Here is a 19,731-nt window from a genome sequence, read left to right as displayed (position 1 = left end):
AACTACCTGATTTTAAAATATGTTACAAAGTTATAGTAATTAAAACAGTGTAGTATTGGCATAAAAACACACCACAATAAAACAGATTAGAAAAACCCAAAATAAACCTACATATTTACAATCAATTGATTTTTGTCAAAGATGGCAAGAACACACAACCGAAAAGTTTGATCTCTTCAATTCAATAAGTGGTGCTGGGAAAACTGGATATCCTCATGCAGAAGAATAAATTTAGACCTTTATCTTACAGCACATACAGAAATAAACTCAAAATAGATAAAAGACCTAGACATAATAATGGAAACTGTAATACCACTGGAATAAAACATAAGTGAAAAGCTCTGCACCAGTTGTCTGTGCAATGATGTTTTAGATTTGATCCCAAAAGCTTAGTCAATAAAAGAAAAAATAAACAAATGAGATTGCTTCACACTAAAAAGCTTCTGGACAGCAAGGGAAACAATACTAACAGAGTGAAGAGACAACCTGCAGATTGAGAGAAAAAAATTTGCAAACCATACATCATATAAGGGATTCATATCCAAAATACATAAGGAATTCAACTCAATAGCAAGAAAACAAGTAACTCGATTTTGAAAATGGGCAAAGGAGTTGAATAGCCTTTTCTTAAAAGAAGACATACAAATAGCCAACAAGTATATGAAAAAAAATATATTTTTCTCTATTTTTAACCACTTGCAATTCACACCCCTAAAAAGTATAGATTCCTATAATGCCTTTTTGAGTATCAACCTCATAATGAGAAATCATATTTCTTCCAATTGACTGAATAATAAAGTCTAAATGCCTTAAATTATGTTGAAAGTGCTTTCCTATCTGGCCTCTACCTACTCCTGATTCTCCATTGATGTCCTATTATTTCTGTATATGAATAAACCATGTCAGCAAAATTCATCTTCTTATTGTCTGTCAGTGCACTGTTATATATCCTGTCCCTATCCTTTTACTGATGAAATGATAAAAAGTTCTCCTTGAATTCTTAATTCCAGCTTCAATCTCTACTTAAAGTCTAAAAATCAGTGGCCCTTAGTTTCTACTTCATTGTTTTCTACCACATTTACGACATACTATTTTGTATTTTTATTAATCTTTATTACAAACATGACAAATCTTTAAACTTAGTTAGGTACCATATGCAGTTCACCATTATCAGTAAGTAGACAATAAATAAGGAGAGTAGGACCAATTGCAATGGACTCTTTAACAAATTCGCACACTAGACCCAGCCAATCCACTTGGAATAGAATGAGAAATAATTCAAAATGCAAAAACAATGTTCATGATACATACAGATGTCCATGAGGAGATTGTTACTGTTTTCAGTCGTATAAATTTTGAAATGACCTAAACGTCCAACTATAATAAGGTGGTTAAAAAATCACAATGCATTCACTTGGTGAACAAATATATGTTATTAAAAATTAGGTAGTAATCAGTCTGAAAAACATGGGGAAATGCTTCTTCTTATATTTCTTACTATTTACTGAGAACGTACTTTATTCCAGAGTTGGGCTAAGAGGCTACACACATATCCACTAACTTCATTTTTTCTATATTACCTGATGACAATGGAATTTCTACTATTTTATTATTCATCTGTTTACAGCACTGTAGCCACTACATTTGCAAGCTCTCTAAGAAAGATTATTGACAATGTTGATAATAATCACAGGATTTGTCTATTAAAAAAATACAGAAAAGTAGAGTCACCGATGATGCTACCACAATTTTGCATCTTGATTTCTTTCCTGGAGGCTTGTTTTCATGAGTTTTGGCTATTATAGATGGAAGTAAGTTTGAGCTCTCTTATTAAAGAGTCAAATTAGCTAACCTGAAGTCAGTATCTTGTGGGTTCTGTTTTTCCATCCAGGTAGTCATCCGTTTGTAGAATAGGTGAGCTTTACAATGATCTAATACAGCCTGGGCAGTAAACGGTAAGAATGGATGCCTACAGTCAATAAGAATCAATACCAACATAAGTAAGTAATAATGCCATAGTTGTGCATAGTGGGTTAATATCCACCTTAGTGATTGAACATTAGAAATTTATTTGTGCTGTCTTATGCCCTTTCAGTCACACTTCACCAGCAAACCCTGAACTATTAGACTCTTAGGAATCAACTCATGCTTCTACGGATGGCTGAGCAAAGTTTTAATGAGACAATCTAACACACTGAAAGCAGTTTCCTCATGAAATCCCAATAACCAAGATAAGTAGAGTTTCCAACAAGTTATATTGAGAAATCTGTACAGAGTTCTTAATTAAGTGGCAAAGATAATTACAGACTTCTAATTAGCTACTTAGTTGCTATGAATTAGTGAATCTCATTGCTTGGATAGCTTTTACTCAATTTTGTTGTTGAAAAAAATACATCCTCTTCAACTTCCTTCTTATTATTCTCTCACTGTAATTAACCATTTCTTTGTACCACTGACCTTTTTGAAGAGACATTTAATTATTGTTAATCCTTAGCTCTTGTTTTTAATCATCCAAAAAATGTAATAGCTTTAGCAGCAACAAGCACCTTAGCTTAGGACTGGATCTATGAAAATGATAGAATGTTGAGTCACACGACCTGAAGACTAATGTAGCCTATTTCTTAAATAGATGAGAAACGCTCCCAAACTCTATTACCAGGAAAGGGAAAGCATTAGCTAATATTTTGTGGTACATATTTGACCTTCTTATGTGCTAATGTATTTCTCCTAATCATCACCTCCTCATTATTGAAGAGAGAAGTTCATCCTAATGGACAATTGAGTTTCACCTGCAATCTAGGCCAATGAAGCAGAAAACATTAAGAATCCACTTCAAAACAATCTTTTTCATTTACTGAACATATTCTCAGAGGCTTGACACAAAGACTCATTTATTCCTTTCTGTTGATTGTAGAAATAAATAATCATAGAGTAGAAAGAATTTTTTTTTTTGGTCAAAAAAATTTGAGTTCTATTGACGGTCGTAACAATAACAACAGTGATAACAATAAGAACAGTGATAACAATAACAACAATGATTTGTTGGCTAGTATGTGCCAGTCACTGGAGTAGAAAGAATTTTAATTCAGTGAGTTGATTGAGGAAACTAAGAAGTTTGGTCAGAATTGATACATAACATGTAATAGAAATGATCACACCATTGCCCTTCCGTGATCTCATGGATGGGATAAAAGAGTCTATTGATCCCCTGTCTCTTCCATGCATTCTTTCTAACAATTATTACCCTCATTGGCTCATCTACCTATTTCTTATTTTGTTTAATAAACCTGTTATTTCCTGGATGACCTAATCTAGAACAAAGGACAAATGATAGTTCCTGACCCATTATAAATACTCTTTTTTAAAAAATGAATGCTCTTAATGAAAATCTATCCCATGAAGAATTCAAATGTGACCCCTCTCAGAGTCACAATATTACACATTCTAGCACGAAGGATACGGAGGTGCCAGACATAGTCTATCTTTGGCATGAGGACATTAAAAGCAGATGGACAAACCCAACCTCTATCCCGAGTTTACATGATTGAGGCGGAAACTGATTTGGTAGGGAAGTGGACAAAGATAGACTATGTCTGAGAAAAACCAATCCGTTGAATAAAAAATAGAAAGGCTAGTGAAATTTGATTAAGATTTGTTTGTTTGTTTGTTTGTTTGTTTATATTTAACTTCTGTGTTCTCAAGTAACAGTAGAACTCAAAAGGGTTAGAGCTGTGAGGGGAACATTAATACAATTCTTTACTCCCTATGTGAACTTGGGGAAGTCATTTGACTTCTTCAGGCCTCAGATTAATCAATCACTAATTCTACTCACTTAATAGTGTTGTTGACTACTTTACATAAATAATGTACATCTGTTTCTTAGTCAAGTGCTTGCCATATATTAAGTACTAAATAAATGTTACCAACTAGTCCAATTTATCTATCAAATACTGAAAAGAACTAGCCATTACTTTCTAAAAACTAAATTCAGGACAGCTGCAGTTTAAAAAAGTTCCAGTGAGGCACAGAGGAACAACATATGATGGATTCTTGAGTGTATCCTTTCCAGTCTTCCTCTGGCAGGGTTGACTCAGGTTATGCTGGAATGTGGCCTTAGCCACTGCTTAAGTGGACCAGGTTGACAGTCTTGTCACACTGAATTAGCATGCTGGACTTGGCATGCACATTGAGCTTAGGGTTGAACAATTCTCAAAGATAAAACTCCATGGCTTTCTCTGAGGAGGTACTGGGTGTATTCACAACAGTGCCTCAAAGTACAGTTGCACATGCAGTCTGCAAAGGCCTCATTACCCAAGCTATGACCACCTCCCTACCACATCAGTTTCAGCCTCAGCTATGTAAACTCAGAATGGAGATTGGGTTTGTCCATCTACTTTTAATGTCCTCATGCCAAAGTCCCTGGTATGTAATGAATGTCAAGCTCATGCAAATCTGAGAACTGTGATCTTGTTGTTGGTACTAGGTTTTCCAGTCCTCATCTAGTCCTCCAAGTCCTAAGGTTTCCAGGGAGCAGGAGTGGAACTGAGGCCACAATAAAAACCTGGTGACCCTTCTCAATGCTGCCATCTAAGTGAGAGAGTTGGCAAAGATCCAAGCAGAACTGGTCACGGCCAAATGTTCTCTGTTCCAGGAAGGTCTGACAGACCTGGGAAACAGAGTTCTGTTTTCTGATTCTACGGAGGCAATTAAAAAGACCATCAGGGCCAAAGTAAAACTTTGTATTTGGTGTCTTTTTAATATTTGTAATGTGCAAATTAGCATTTTACTGTTTAGTTTCTGTATTCAAGGAATTAATGCATTATAACCATGAACGTTACATAAGATTCTAAAATGAAATATATCTTCAAACGTACTAGATGTATTAGTCCACTTTCACTGATAAAGACATACCCAAGACTGAGCAATTTACAAACGAAACAGGTTTAATTGGACTTACAGTTCCACGTGACTGGGAAAGCCTCGCAACTATGGCGGAAGGCAAGGAGGAGCAAGTCACATCTTGTGTAGATGGCAGTAGACAGAAAATGAGCGTGTGCAGGGGAATGCCTCTTTTTAAAACCATCAGATCTCATCAGACTTATTCACTATCATGAGAACAGCATGAGAAAGACTTGCCCCCATGATTCAATTACCTCCCAGCAGGTCCCTCCCACAACACATGGGAGCTCAAGATGAGATTTGGGTGGGGACACAGCCAAACCATATCATTAGATGTCACAAATTCAAAATCATTTACAATTGTTGTAAAAATTACCTTCTCTAAGGAACATATGCATAAATAAAGTTATTGAAGCAAGACTATAGGGAACACATAGATTTAGCCTACCTAAAAGCACAGATTTTAAAAAAATAATTTAAGTAAATTGTTTTGGGGTAGCTCATAATCAATGAACTTTTAAACTCATTATTTCAGGACTTCCACAGACAATACCCTTTAGTATAATAAGATGGTTTTAAAGACATTTTTATTTTTATTGCCAAATGTTTGCTGCTTTTTAGGGCTAAAATAGGTCTTGATATAACTTAATGGCGTGTGCGTGAATGTGTGTGTGTGTGCATGTGTGTGGAAGCAATACATATATATGTATCCAACCACCATCAGGAAACAGGTCAAAATGACCACATTTCCATGTATATTCTTATACAGTATGGAAATAGTCACCCAGGTGGGTACATTGGTATGCATGTTCTAGAAAATGAAGAATAGAAAGAATTAAGGAAAGATTATCTTCCTCCTTTTGTAATTTGATTTTTTTTGTTTCAATCGCTTTTGGGGAACAGGTGGTTTTTGATTCATGGATAAGTTATTTAGTGGTGATTTAGTGGTGATCATGGGGTGCACCTGTCACCGAGCAGTGTACACCCCCTCCCACCCTTCCCCCCAAGACCCCATAGTCCAAATTATCATTCTTATGCCTTTCCATCCTCATAGCTTAGCTCCTGCTTATAAGTGAGAATATACAATATTTAGTTTTCTATATCTGAGTTACTTTACTTAGAATAATAGCCTCCAACTCCATCTAAGTTGCTGCAAATGTCATTGTTTCATTCCTTTTAATGGCTATGTCTTTCTCTTCAATGTTCTCTACAAATGCACCTGCACCTAAAGGTATATGATTTGGCAAATTCTATACGTATCATAGGCTATAACTTGGTCTCTAATTTCACACATGAAATCTTTTTTCATCCACTTGCAGTTAATTCAGTGAGGATATACACTGTCCTTTCCTTGTTCCCCAAGCACCAGCAAAGTGTTTAGTTGGGTGTTTAGTTAATCTCCCCTTAAATATTGAATAGAAAAACCTTCATTTGCAGAAACTGTTCTTTATGAAGTCCTAATATATGCCACGTGCTCTGCTATGTGCTCTTTGGAGACTCTTTTACTTAAGCCTTACAACAATACTAGGAGGAAGGTATTACACCCATTTTAATAATGAAGAAACTGAGCTTAGTAATATGCTCAAGTTCTTACATCTAGGAATAAATCTGGGATTTAAATTGAAATCTGTCTAAATCTATGCTCCCATCTATTATCAAGTGTGGCTTCCAAAACAGTGTGGGCAGAATCTAAGGGTGGGTGTGTCCTCATGCTTACAAGCCTCTCTGCAGTCTGTGAAGATGGAGAGGCAGCGAGAAGTGAAAGAATGATCTCTGGGTGGAACCTGCCTGTCCCATCACCACCATGGCCCAGCAAGAAACACTTCAGTCCAGATTTCCCTTCTCTTGAGCATTGAGTAAGCACAATAATGCCCCACCCACACCACCAAAGATGTCCAAGCCTCAATCCCTGGGACCTGTGAATATGTTATGTTCCATGGCAAAGGGGAATTAAGGTCGCAGATGGAATTAAGGTGGTTAATCAGCTACCCATAAAATAGGGAGATGGGCCATTATCCTGGATTATTGTAGTGGTCTCAATATAACCGGCAAGGATTTTTCAGTGGAGAAGAGGACGACAAAAGAAAGCAAACCAGAAAGATAGCAATGTGAGTAGGACTGGAGCTATGTTGCTGGTTTTGAAGAGAGAAGAAGGGGCCCTAAGCCAAAGAATGCAGACAACCCCCAGAGGTCGGAAGAGGTCAGGGAACAGACGCTCCCCTAGAGCCTCCAGAAGACACCAGAACACCTACTCCTTGGTTTTTGGCCCGTGAAACCTATTTTAAATTTCTGATCTCCAGAACAGTAAGATAATAAAAATGCATTGTTTGAAGCCACTAAATTTGTGGTAATTTTTTACAACAGCTACAGTAGGAGATTAATACTAGCACTAGTTGGTGTCTTGCAGCCTCAGAATGTATATTTTGTAACGGGGCGGTGAGACCTCCTTCCACTCCACATGTACACAGAGACACTCAGCACATATCCCTGAATGGGTGATCTCACTCCGGCATGTGCGCTGGGCAGTCAGTACCAGAGGCAGTTCTGCCACGGCTTAGTGCAGATGTCATCTTTGGTAGGACAAAAATCGTGTATTCAGATCTAAAAAAGTAATCAAAAGCAAGTCTATAGGTCATTTTCATCTAAACTATTCCTAACATTTCTGTCAATTTACCAGGGGTATACAATCTTTTGACTTCCCTGGGTCACATTGGAAGAATTGTCTTGGGCCACACATAAAATATACGAACATTAATGATAGCTAATGAGCTTAAAAAATTGCAAAAATGCTTACAATATTTTAAGAAACTTTATGAATTTGGCCACATTCAAAACTGTCCTGAGCCCCATGTGTCCTGCAGGCCGCAGGTTGGATAAGCTTTATTTAGATCATGCCAAAGGAGCACAGTTCCATGAGGAAGGAGGAGGGGGAGCATGTGGTGTGTTTGCATCCGATTTTAATTTCTGGATGTTTCAAGTCATATTCTGAGTACCGAAGGTAGGCCTAACTCATTTCTCTGCTACACAAAATATGACCAAGTGGGGTACACAGATGTAGGAGAGGTGTACAGGAGAAGCCCTGCGTGCATATATGGAAGCGAAGGCATGAAGTTGATGTAGATTTTATAGAATCACAATGCTTAAAAGCCATATTTGAATATCAGTTAATTACCAATACCCTCCCCCTCACCCCCAAGAAGAACGAAGACACCAGAAACGGTATTATTTGTAATTAATTATATATCCACTAGATGGCAGTATAGTGTAAGCAAAAAGAAAATCTATTCCCTCAGCCCCAAGCTTCTCTGGCTGTTGGTAAAGGATGTTTTGTCGCTGTTTCAGGAGAAAAGGAGGAAATTCAGTCATGTTAAGGCAGTCAACTTAGAGGGCCAGGGCTGTTCTAGATTGACTCCACGGCTAGAAAGAGCATGGACTCTGTGTATCTCAGCTCCTGTAATTCTTAGCTATGAGATCCTGGCAAGTTGCTTAACATCACAAGGCCTCAGTGTTCGCATGTATATAATGGGTGGGAATGTTATCTTTCTTACAAGGGAAAGAAAAATGAAGTAAAACGGAGTAATATTATTAAAACATGTAAGATTTAATAAGCAGTCAATTATTAATAGCTCTGTGTCTCCTTTGGGTAGGGAAAAAATAATAGAATTTAGATTTTAGGTCCTAAACTAATCTAATCTCCAGGTATGGTTGTGAGGAAAATGTGGATCTTGAAAAGTAAAGAGAGAAGATTTATTCTTTACTCTGCTTCAATGTGGCTAAAACTTCCCCACAAAGTGTCACAATAACCTTTTCTTCACGTTCTCAAATGCAGTTGCTCCCCTTACCATCTCTCCTTGACACGTGAAGTTCCTCTCCTGTGAGGAGCATTGCCAACTTTTGAGAGGTCTGCAATGTTGGACTAACGTTCATGGCCTTTGCATAGGCAGGAGGTCACAGTATGGATGACAGTGCTCACCATTTCCCTCTTCCTACATCTGCCTTTAGTTTGTGAATGCGTGAGAATTTCATAGTGAGTTAATGGAAGATCTACCAAAATATGTCCACATAGAACCAATGAATGTGACCTTATATGGGGGGGGGAAGCTCTTTCAAGATGTAATGAAGTTAAGTATCCTGAGATGAGCTCATCCTGTATTATCCAAGTGAGATCTAAATCTAATGGCCAGTGTCCTTAGAAAGGCATAGGGAGATTTGTGACAGAGAGGATTCTGCCGTGTGAAGACAGGGACAGAGATTGCAGTGATGTGGCCACAAACCCAGGAACACCTGAGCGCCCAGAAGCCTGAAGAGGCAGGGAAGGATTTCCCCCTAGAGCCTTTGGGAGGCGTGTGGTTTTTGGCCAGCGCCCTAATTTCAGAATCCTGTACGCCACAACTCTGAGTAAATATTATAAATTCTTATCGTGCTAAGCTACCAACTTTGTGGCCTTTTGAAATGGGAACTCTAGGAAACTAGTACAGGTGTATATCAAGAAAATTCCTATCCCCACGTATTTTTTTCCAGTATGCTAGAAATTCCATGATTAGCAAATTTATTCCTTTGGTTTTCATTGCAGATTCTTTAAAAATAAAATACACAAGGTCCTGGGAAAGGTGTCCTATTTTAGAGAACGAATGTTCACACCACAGCCTCTGTGAATGGATGGCTCATATCTACAGAAAAGCACTGAATATTTGGAAGGAAACAATTCTAAAGCGTTGTAGGGTTGTAGGGCACTGGCTCTAGCAGACTAACTTGCCTGGCTGCAAGGAAACTTGTCTGGTGTTTGACCCAGAGGTTCCTCATTACTTCAGTGGTCTTCAATGAAAGAAGCCAAAGTTTGGAGAAACCCCAAGCAGTATTGCCTTTAGACCCATCTAAGACCCCACTCCGGACTAATTTCTGGAGGCCCCTTTCCATAGAGGATGTGCCCACGGGGCTAATGGAACATGTCCCCAGAATTAGCATCTTCTCCTCCCTGCTGTGATGCAGGTGGTGCCCAGATCCCAGAATTCTTCACCCACATGGTCTCCCAGCCTTTCCCCAAGTCCCCTGCAGGCTTCTCCTCTAGATCTGCCCTCTCTGGGGTGGCTAGCACCATACTGTGCACACTCCTAGGCTGGGGGTGGTGAATGTGTGAGGCCCTTCGCAGGACAGAACGGAGCTAGAGGTACAGACAGGTGGCTTGCTGGGACCCAGGACCCTTCTTTTCTGGCACCACTAGGTTCTGGCTGAGGAATTTGATGATTCTGAACTCAAATGTGGCCTTTCTGGTCTCTTTTGCATATTTGTCAAGGTAGGAGGATTGAACATATTTTATTAAATGATTAGTTAACTTGGCTTATAAATTAAAATATTTAGACAAATGGAATGTGGGCCTTACATTTGCATCCTTTCGTTGGGACCAGCCAAACACGAGGCGGCCCTGCCTCTGAGACAGGCAACGCTATAGGAGCACTCTGGAAAGCTGGAGTAGTGTGTGAACGGCAGGCCATAAAAGGCAGGATATAAAAGCAGAATCCCAGTGCTGGAGGTGCCCACAAGGAAAAAAAAAAGAAAAAAGAAAAAAAAACCTAGAAAAGGAATTGGTAGTAAAATCCAAGCATCACACCAAGCATGGAAATGACTACATCACAGACAGCAGATACCAGGTCCCCCATCTCCTGGCTCTTCAACTTTAGAAAAGAAGCTTAAAGTCTTGAACTGAAATTTCTTAAAATGTAAAATCAGGATGATTAAATATATGTCAAAGCGTTATTATGAGAATTCAGAAAGCAGTAAATCAAAGCCATTACTTTAAAACGAGGACACATACTTCAAATACTAAATGCAGCGGAAATTGTAACTATCCTGGTTACAGCTATTGACAATGTATCACATGGAATTGCTGGGGCTGGGTAGGGTGAGTCTTGGGATGAGAAACAACATTGAAATGGACATCTCACTCAAAAGCATCAGATGTCTCAGTGAGAGAGGCAAGCTCTGAACTCCCAAATTGAATTTTGTATGGACATATACCCACTTATGCGTGGAAATATAATAATGGAGCACAACTAGTTGGGAATAGCTGTTTTGAACATTCTAAAAAAAAATTGCTTGTCTGGTCTGCCCACCTTGGCTCCAGAGTGGTAAATGTGAGTCTTACATGTGATTTTTAGTTTGGGTTTGCTCAGATCAGACATCTCTCTAATACGGTACATGGAGAGTTATTACTATTAATTTTTCATAATAGAGTACTTCGAGAAAACATATGAGCCTTTTCAAAATGAAAATGATATGCAGATTATTAAAATAGCAATGTGAGAATGACTGCATAATAAACTGAAAGATCTAAATGGCACACTCTGTGTTAAATTTCATTCTGCCTTTACTAATATCTTGGCCCGTTGGGAATGGTCTTGTTCTGCTTTAACTCAGAATGTCTTATTTATTCCTCTGAACAGAACTTGTTAATTTCCTTATGAGATAGATACCTCTCTGGACCCTTCCCAGGTGGCTGGGAAGATTGCTTCCTGGTATCATGATCTTCATTGTAGTTACAGAGAGTTTACCCTCTCTGTAGCTATAGCCACTGAGAGAGAGTTTAGACGTTAATTAATAAAGCCCTTACCAGGTATTTCTAAGAAGAGGCTTTTTTGCCTGCAGCCTGCGAGCACCCAGCCTACTGGCTATGAGTTATGAATGGATCCAGAAAGGCACCTGGCTCTGCTTTCTTGGGTCAGTACCCTTGTCTTGGCTTGGCCTCATGTACTTGCTCTGTGTTCTGCCCAGTCAACTTTTTGTTTTTCTCAAAGCTGTGGCAGTGAGTAGACTTTTATGATCCATAGCTTTTTCCCCCTTTGTCATTCAAAGAAGTTTCCAATTAGGTCATAGCTAAATATTGATTCTCCATTAAGCAGAAACATAAATACAATTTTATTTCCTCTGTAACACCATTAAACATCCTCCTTGGCTACAGAGGTCCAAGTTTTATGATTTTTACTATTTCTCACCCAGTGATCTCTTAGCTGGTGAAGCACCCAGGACACTGCCTGGTGAGAAAAAGAGAAGAGAATCTCTGGCAATATATTGCAAGGCAAGAATACTACAACTTAATGGTGATTGAGAAATTCAAGTCTATTTTTTTCAGGCAACATCCAGTAACATCTTTCTTGGTATCAAGCTTGCTATCAAGCTTATCAATAGCTTGAAAAAAATACTGATGAATGTAGAAAGCTGAAAAGGGTAGGTAAAATACTGAAAGTCAGAGTTGGGAGGCAAAACATCTTTACCTTGGAATGATAAGCAGAAGCCAACACTGTTAAATGGAGCATAGATGAAAGTAGATTCCTGCTGCAAAGGTGGAAACCTGCTGTCCAGGTGTAGCATGGGAAGATGTGTGCTAACACTGGACTTGTTTCAGGGATCACTCCCCACAGTAGCTTCAGAGGCTGGAATGGCCTCAAGGTACTGCACACTCCAGCCTTTACCTTCCTGTCCAGCCTCACATCTAGTGATATTTTCTGCCAACCTGTTCCCTTCACACAGGTAATGGGGAGGAACATTTTAGCTCAGTATAAGGAAGAATTTTCTAACAGAGCTGTCGGAAAGTAGAATGAACTTTCTTCAGAAGCAGAAGCAGCCTATCTCCCCCCAGCCATTCAGGGGGTCTAGCCAAGGCTTAATAACCTTTTGTAAGGTAATTGGAAAGAAGATTGAAACAATGTAACTAAGAAAATGGGCTTTGGGAAAAAAAAAAGACAAGTTCAAAGACTTTCTCTAAATAGATACATTGTTTTGAGCTGAGTGGTGGTTTCTGAAGCTGGATAGCCTGGTTTTTAATCTAGACTGCACTTACCAGCTGTATGACCTTGGCATGGCACTGAATGTCTCCTGGCCTCAATAATCTCATCTACAAAATGTGGACAGCAATACTATCTGTCTTGTAAGTACTATTACGAGCATTGTGTGAGGATCAAACAAGTCAGCAAACATAAAACTCAGAACATTACCTGGCATATAGTGAGTACCTAAATAATGTTAACACATTTGTCTGTTTGTTTTTGAGACAGAGTTCAGCTCTGTTACCCAGGCTGCAGTGGTGCAATCTCAGCTCACTGAAACCTCCGCCTCCTGGATTGAAGTGATTCTCCTGCCTCAGCCTCCTAAGTAGCTGAAATTACAGACATATGCCACCATGTCCAGCTAATTTTTGTATTTTTAGTAGAGATGAGGTTTCACTATGTTGGTCAGGCTGGTCTCAAACTCCTGACCTCAGGTGATCTGCCCGACTCAATCTCCCAAAGTATTGGAATTACAGGCATGAGCCACCATGTCCAGTCAAATGTTAATTATTATTCAACTATCTCAACCTATGTTTCCTCTACAGTAAAGATAATATGTGCCTTATGGATTTCCTTTAAAAAAATAAAATATGTATTGTATTTAATATGGTACTTGACATACTAAACAACTATGTTTATTAATTTGATGAAATGCTTTGAGCTACGTAATATCTAAGATGTTAGACACTATAAGAATAAACCTGAGATTTTGTGATCCAATGACTGAGCAACAGCAGGTTATCAAGAAATTTTCCCAGCATGCTCTTTGGAGACAGATACCTATAGCTTGTGTATGGAAACAAAATGTTCCATTTAATTTAATACATTAATAATTTGAAAGAGAGAAGGATAGAGAGGAAGGAAGTGTAATAGGAGTAAGAGAGGAGGCAGGGAGGAGTAGTGAGTGAGAGAGAGTGAGAGAGAGAGAGAGAGGGAGAGAGAGAGAGAGACAATGAAAACTTGAAGCTTGTATATTTCACTCCCACTATTCCATGAAACAACATATGGACAATTAGGTAAAAAAAAAAAAAAAAAAAAAAAAAAAAAGAGAGAGAGAGAGATAAAAAAGAAAATCATAATGGCATTGTCATCTTTCTGATGAGCAACTTATTTGTTAATCTTCATTATCATTGTATTTGATTGGGTTTTGAAAATATGCATTTTCAGGTTGAAGAACAGAAGTTGATTTCAAAATTTCTACGTAATTTTTCAGCTATATTCTAAAAACTACAAATTCCTCTCAGTCTAATCACCTACACTGAAGTGTCAGTCTCCAGACACAAGTGAATTACTTTTTGTGCCAAAAACATTTTTAGTTAATATTTCTTGACATTGTAGATTCAAATATATTTCTACTGTTATGCATCATTTAACTTCTGTCTTCTATTTTGGGATTAAAATGTTACAACAGAGACTCTTATTCTCAAGTTTCCTAACTCTTATGAATTAAAATTGAACGCTTCCTCCAATTGCTTTTATTTTAGTTTTCTAATAAAGCATTTCATTTGTACCTTGATTTAATAAACCCTAACCTGTCTGCATGCCATGGGCCCTACAGGAGATATAATGGAAGCATAAATTTTGTCCAAGTTTTCCAGGTTATTGTGCTCTAGTTGGGGTGGAGGAAGAAGGAGGAATTAAGTGTGTCTATGAAACAGTTAAGATTCTGATTAGTTATTTACAAGATAGGCACCATCATACTTTAGGGATCAGAGATAACTCTGGACTGATGGTGGGAGGTGAGTTCTCATTCTAAAGAGTTGCTGCTTCAAGGCAATAGCAAATGCTGGCTCTTGGCCTTTGTGTGCCCTGACAGTGGGAAAAATAACTGCAGATTATCTTTCTTCAACTACAGAATGATCCTAATGATGCCTCCCTCTCCACGTGGCTGTAAGAACTAAAGATAAAGTATACAGACCACCTGTCCTATAGGAAATAGTCGGTAACTGTGACTTTGTCATGTTTATCCTTGGTATGCAATGTGGTGAGGGCCTAAAGTGATGGGTGGGATTTAGAGACACACAGGACTTGAAATCCATGTAAGACATGTTGAGGGGAAAAGGAGTAAATAGCAGGAGTAGAAGTTCCTCACTGACAGTGGTAGAGGTTGGGAAAATTTGGAAAATACATGAGCAGCCCAGAAGGGTGAGATGAGAATCCGGAGCTAGTGTGTTCTTTAAAAAATATGAGCAACAGTGAATCTTTCTTGTTGTTGTTGCAAGCTTGCAGCTTGTATAATTTGGGGCACCATCATAAAACTTCTGTTACAAAATTAGGTACAAAAATAAACATCATGGGCAAGGCGCAGTGGTTCATGCCTGTAATCTTAGCACTTTGGGAGGCTGAGGTGGGTGGATCACTTGAGGTCAGGAGTTTGAGATTAGCCTAGCCAACATGGGGAAACCCCATCTCTAAATTAGCTGGGCATGGTGGCAGGTACCTGTAATCCCAGCTACTCAGGAGACTGAGGCAGGAGAATCGCTTGAACCCGGGAAGTGGAGGTCGCGGTGAGCCAAGATGGCACCATTGCACTCCAGCCTGGGCAACAGGAGCAAAACTCCATCTCAAAAAATAAAAATAAAATAAAAATAAACACATTATTTTATGTAAGGAAATAAGCCACAACATGCTCCAGTTTTTTTTTCACAGCTGACAGATTTCAAAAACATCACAAAATTCAGGAAAATAGCATAATGGCACAATGTGGCTATGAATCAAAAAAGGATATATGGCACCAAACTGGATTGTAATATACGCTCAGCTGAAATTCCTGTTACACGAATCTAAAATATCCACACTACGACATCACCTTCTGACACAAGGGGGTGTGTACGTAGGGAGAACCAAAGCAGAGAGGCATGGAGGTATGAATTTATTTAGGTTAAATATCTTACTTTTATTTATTTTACAGTGACATATGACCATACAAACATAATGCCAGGGGCCCTGCCTGTGAGTGCCCTCAACCTTATGCCTCATTAGCTTCATGGCAAATCCACTTCTGCACATGGACGATGGGAGAATCATTGCAGTGAGGCATCAGAACTGTTGCTTTAAGGAGATGGAATCCAGTTTTGCAATGGCTAGAAACCCAATGAATGTGGAGAGACCACTATTTAAACACCGCAGAAGAGAGAGCCATTGGAGGGAGTATCACCACTTATTAGATGACCAACACAATATGGACAATGACAGAGAAGAAGCAGCCCAAATTCACAGGGATGTGGAGCTCATGTGACCAAGAGAATATACAGCAGAGGCTTTGGCAAGAAAACAGCTACTGTCTGGAAGAAAGTGTGTCCACATCATATTGGCCATGGACTTCAGGAGGTAAGCACGTCAAACAGGTAGGGAGGAGGAAAATGCCCCCTTTCCGGCATGACTGACCACATCACACGTGGAAATAGAATGAATACCAATCCCAGTGCTCATGACAGAAAACACAAACAGATTGAGATCCTCCTATGGCAACAAGATAGCCAGAGTCTAGGGATACCCAAGTTAACCTAGACCAGGTTTTTAGAAGGGAAATTATTCTTGATTATTGTGGGGGTTATCTGCAAGTCCTGTAGTAGTCTGAGGCCTACCATGTATAGCACTCATTTTGCTCAGGTGAGAAGCCCTTTCCTTAAGTTTAATTCTGAATCCCCATGATGGGGGAATGGAAGCAGCCAGACAGCAAGTGAGAAAGTGCTGTCCACAGTGTCTCTGCCGAACCAGCCTGCCCAGGTACCTGGACACTAGACTCACCGGCTCCCATGTGAGATGCACAGTTTCAGGGGGAACTGGCCAAACTCAGGTAATAGAAGGTAAATCCAGGGTAACTGGCCAATCCAAGGTAATGGCTTCCAAAGTCAATGTAACTGGCCAATCCCAGGTAAGATGACCAGTCTAGATGCAGAAAGGAGAAGCAGGAAGCGGGTGCCCATCTATATTTTCTGTCTTCAGTGGGCAACAGGCACCATCTTCCTTGGTGTCAACTAAACTAGAGAATGACTCCAACTCTTTGGCAGCAAATTTACTTTCTCACTTAATCATCACAGTCTCTAACAGGCAAGCATTTTTATTCTACTTCATGGACAAGCTAATAGGCTCCAAGTTGAGCTACTTTTGTAAAGACTATGTGGCTATAAAGGCAGCACCAAGCAAATAAATAATGAACGTATTGTAAGTAGATTAACTGTGTTAGGCCATTTAATTATCACTGTAGCCCTATAAGGTAAGTGCTGTTATTATTATCCCCATTTCACAGCTGAGGCAACTGAGGCACAGGGAAATCTGGAAGCTTGTCTGAGGTCACACAGCTTATAGGAGGTGAGGCTGGGATTTGAACCAAGACAATTAGATTCCAGAATATATTATTTCACCATATACTGTTCTGCCCCTACAAGATTTCAAATTATGACTTTCTAATTCAGTCATCCTCCTCAGCTCACTCCACCACTCTAAGCTGAATTCACAGACAGATCCTTCTTCACACAAATACAGACAGGATCACTTCATCCAAAGTGCCAATGGAAGTGTCTGGTTGATGGAAAAGTAATTGCACCATTTAATTGTCATTAAAAGCAATGGACAAAACCGCAATTACTTTTGCACCAACTCATAGAAGAAAACACATAGGGGGAAGGTAATGAGTCCATTTACGGAAATGCAAAGTGGAGACTTGTGAGTGCCCCTGAGGAGAAGGAGCCTTCAGGGATTTGTCCTAGAAATGCAGATTCGAGAGTCAGCAGCAGGCAGTAATAGGCAGAACCATGAGATAGGAGCTGCTCCTGTGTAATTATGTAATTAAAATAATGATACCTTAGAGTAGTTTAGTACTTTATAATTTTCAAAACACTTTTATGTATGTTATTATATTTAATCACCTATAATATTTTTAAATTTAAGTGATACTAAACCTGCTGCATATTATAAAAATGTTTTAATATGTTTCTATTCTAGAGATAAAAGAACAAGATGACAGAGAAAAGTGTAAAGGAGAGAATATGATTTCTTGTCTTTCCCTCATAGGCTCTTAATTGAGACATTTTCCTGAAAACAAAAGTCAGATTAACAAGAGAAAAGCCAGGAGAAGTTTAGTAATGTGTACAGTACCCATCACACAGAAGAGGCCTCAGTTCAAAGTATTTCTCTCTCAAGGCAGTGGCTTGGGGGATTTACTTATATAGCATTTTGTCAAAGAGCCATAAATCCTGTATAGTAACACAATAAAGAAGAGAATATCTTCAGGCTTCCTAAAGGCAGGAAAACATGAGAATGTAAATTTATGGGAAGAGTAAAGTCTGCTCCTAGATGCTCTGGTGTTGCTGTCTCTGAGCTGATAAGCAAGCATTGGAAAGCAGCCTATCTTTAGGTGGGAAAGGCGGAGGAGGGAAGGTCGACTTTTGTCTTTATAAATTGCTGTCCTGACATCATGCAGGCAGAGGGAGGGGCAGGATACCCCATGCATTCTTCAGCTTAACAATCCTCAGTATTCTGGAGAGGACTATTTTGGCTTCCTTCAAAGGCTAGGCAACTGGTATTTGTTGAACTCGTGTTATATGCCAAGAAATGTACAAGATGTTTATGCCATTATCTTACTTAATCCAACAAAAAAAGTTATGAGAGCAAACCGTATTCTCACTTTACAGATACAGAAAATGAGGCTCAGAAAGCTTAGTAACTTGGCCAATATCACACAACTAGCAAGTGTTCAGGCCATGTTCTCCCAGGTCTGTCTCACTGGGGAGTTCATTCGCTTACACAACACTACAACAAGCTTCTTTTGCAAAGTCTTCCCAGCTGTGCTAGGTGCTTATGTATCACCCAGTAGATGACACCACCCAAATATGTATTCCCAATGTTGTTGTATAATAATATTCATTAGAGTTTTGTTATCTCTGTACACAGATTACTCACATTCACACAAAATGAGTACAACGAAGACCAGAAAATTGGTGTCAATGCATCTCCCATGGCTACCAGATTCCCTCCTCCTGCTTCCAGGCCAGTTCACATGGTTGTGATTACCCTTCCACCTGAACATTCTTTGTTCTAGAATCAAGCTGTATCCCTATCAAAGCTGCTATTTATCATTCACCAAAACTTGCCGGATTAACACATATTATCTGCCTCCTCCATTCTTCTGGTATTCTTCACCGCCTGCCTCCGGGGACTTCTGTCAGCTTTTAGAACTTAAAGATTTGGACTCTGCCACCTGCTGCCTCTCCTTTAAGCTCCCTTCCCAGCTGACTAAGCCTAACTGTTGTACACTTTTGCGAAGAGATTGAGGTATCAGAAAGGCCCTTCCAACAAGTACGACGCCATACCAGATCCAAACGGAAAAAGCCCACCAGGCCAACTTGAATAAGTATGTTTGTGGGATCCAGACTTCCTTAAGTCAACACAAGACCACACATTCAAAGATATTCTTCAAGAATCTAGGACAGGGGAGGCAAATGGAGTATAGACTGGTGATTCCCAAACTTTGCTGCATATTAGAATCAACTGGACAGCTTTGCAAACTTCCAATGCCCATCCCACCCTAGTTTAATCAGAATGTCTGGGAGTGGAAATGAGGCAGCCATATTTTCCAAAGGTCCCTTTGGATTTCAACATGCAGCAAAGTTTGGGAACCACTGATACAGACAGAGTTGCTTTCAATTCTTCCAACTTCTATTTGTAGGACCAGTGTCTCTCCACACGCACTCCACCCCCCACAAGGGGAGGGCAGTAACTAAGGCTCCCTTGCCTGGTATTCCATCCTCCCCTTGGTACCCGGACTCCATCATTGGGAATCTTGACAAACAGCTCTTCAATAAGATGGTGAAGGAAGAAAAAAATTGGGCTCCTAAGGAGAGAGCAAGTGGGGGAGGCTGTAGAAGAAGCCATAAATTCAGCAACATAAGAGATGAGAAATTTGAGGCTTTGTGGCTGAGCTGGCAAGAGCAGTTATTCAAATGATGGTCAGTTCCTCCCCAGAGCCAGACCCCTTTTGGGACCTGCAGAATGGCCTCACTCCCACTTT

General features: G+C 39.4%; 1 long non-coding RNA gene across 2 annotated transcripts in view; it reads right to left on the bottom strand.

Annotated features, from left to right (window-relative positions):
• The window catches only part of LOC105492586 (uncharacterized), a 36,974-nt gene extending 18,259 nt beyond the window's left edge, over window positions 1–18,715 (bottom strand). The window contains exon 1 of one of the 2 annotated variants that reach the window (XR_011609524.1): window positions 18,624–18,715. This is a non-coding gene — a long non-coding RNA (uncharacterized lncRNA). The remainder of the gene's footprint in view (window positions 1–18,623) is intronic. The other variant, XR_011609523.1, reaches the window with a different exon arrangement.
• Between the last annotated feature and the right edge of the window lie 1,016 nt (window positions 18,716–19,731).

This window comes from Macaca nemestrina, chromosome 11 (assembly GCF_043159975.1).
Source record: "Macaca nemestrina isolate mMacNem1 chromosome 11, mMacNem.hap1, whole genome shotgun sequence".
In the NCBI taxonomy this organism is placed as follows: Eukaryota; Metazoa; Chordata; class Mammalia; order Primates; family Cercopithecidae; genus Macaca; species Macaca nemestrina.
The sequence above is the reverse complement of the archived record's forward strand: the minus strand, read 5'-3'. Positions and strand labels throughout refer to the sequence as shown.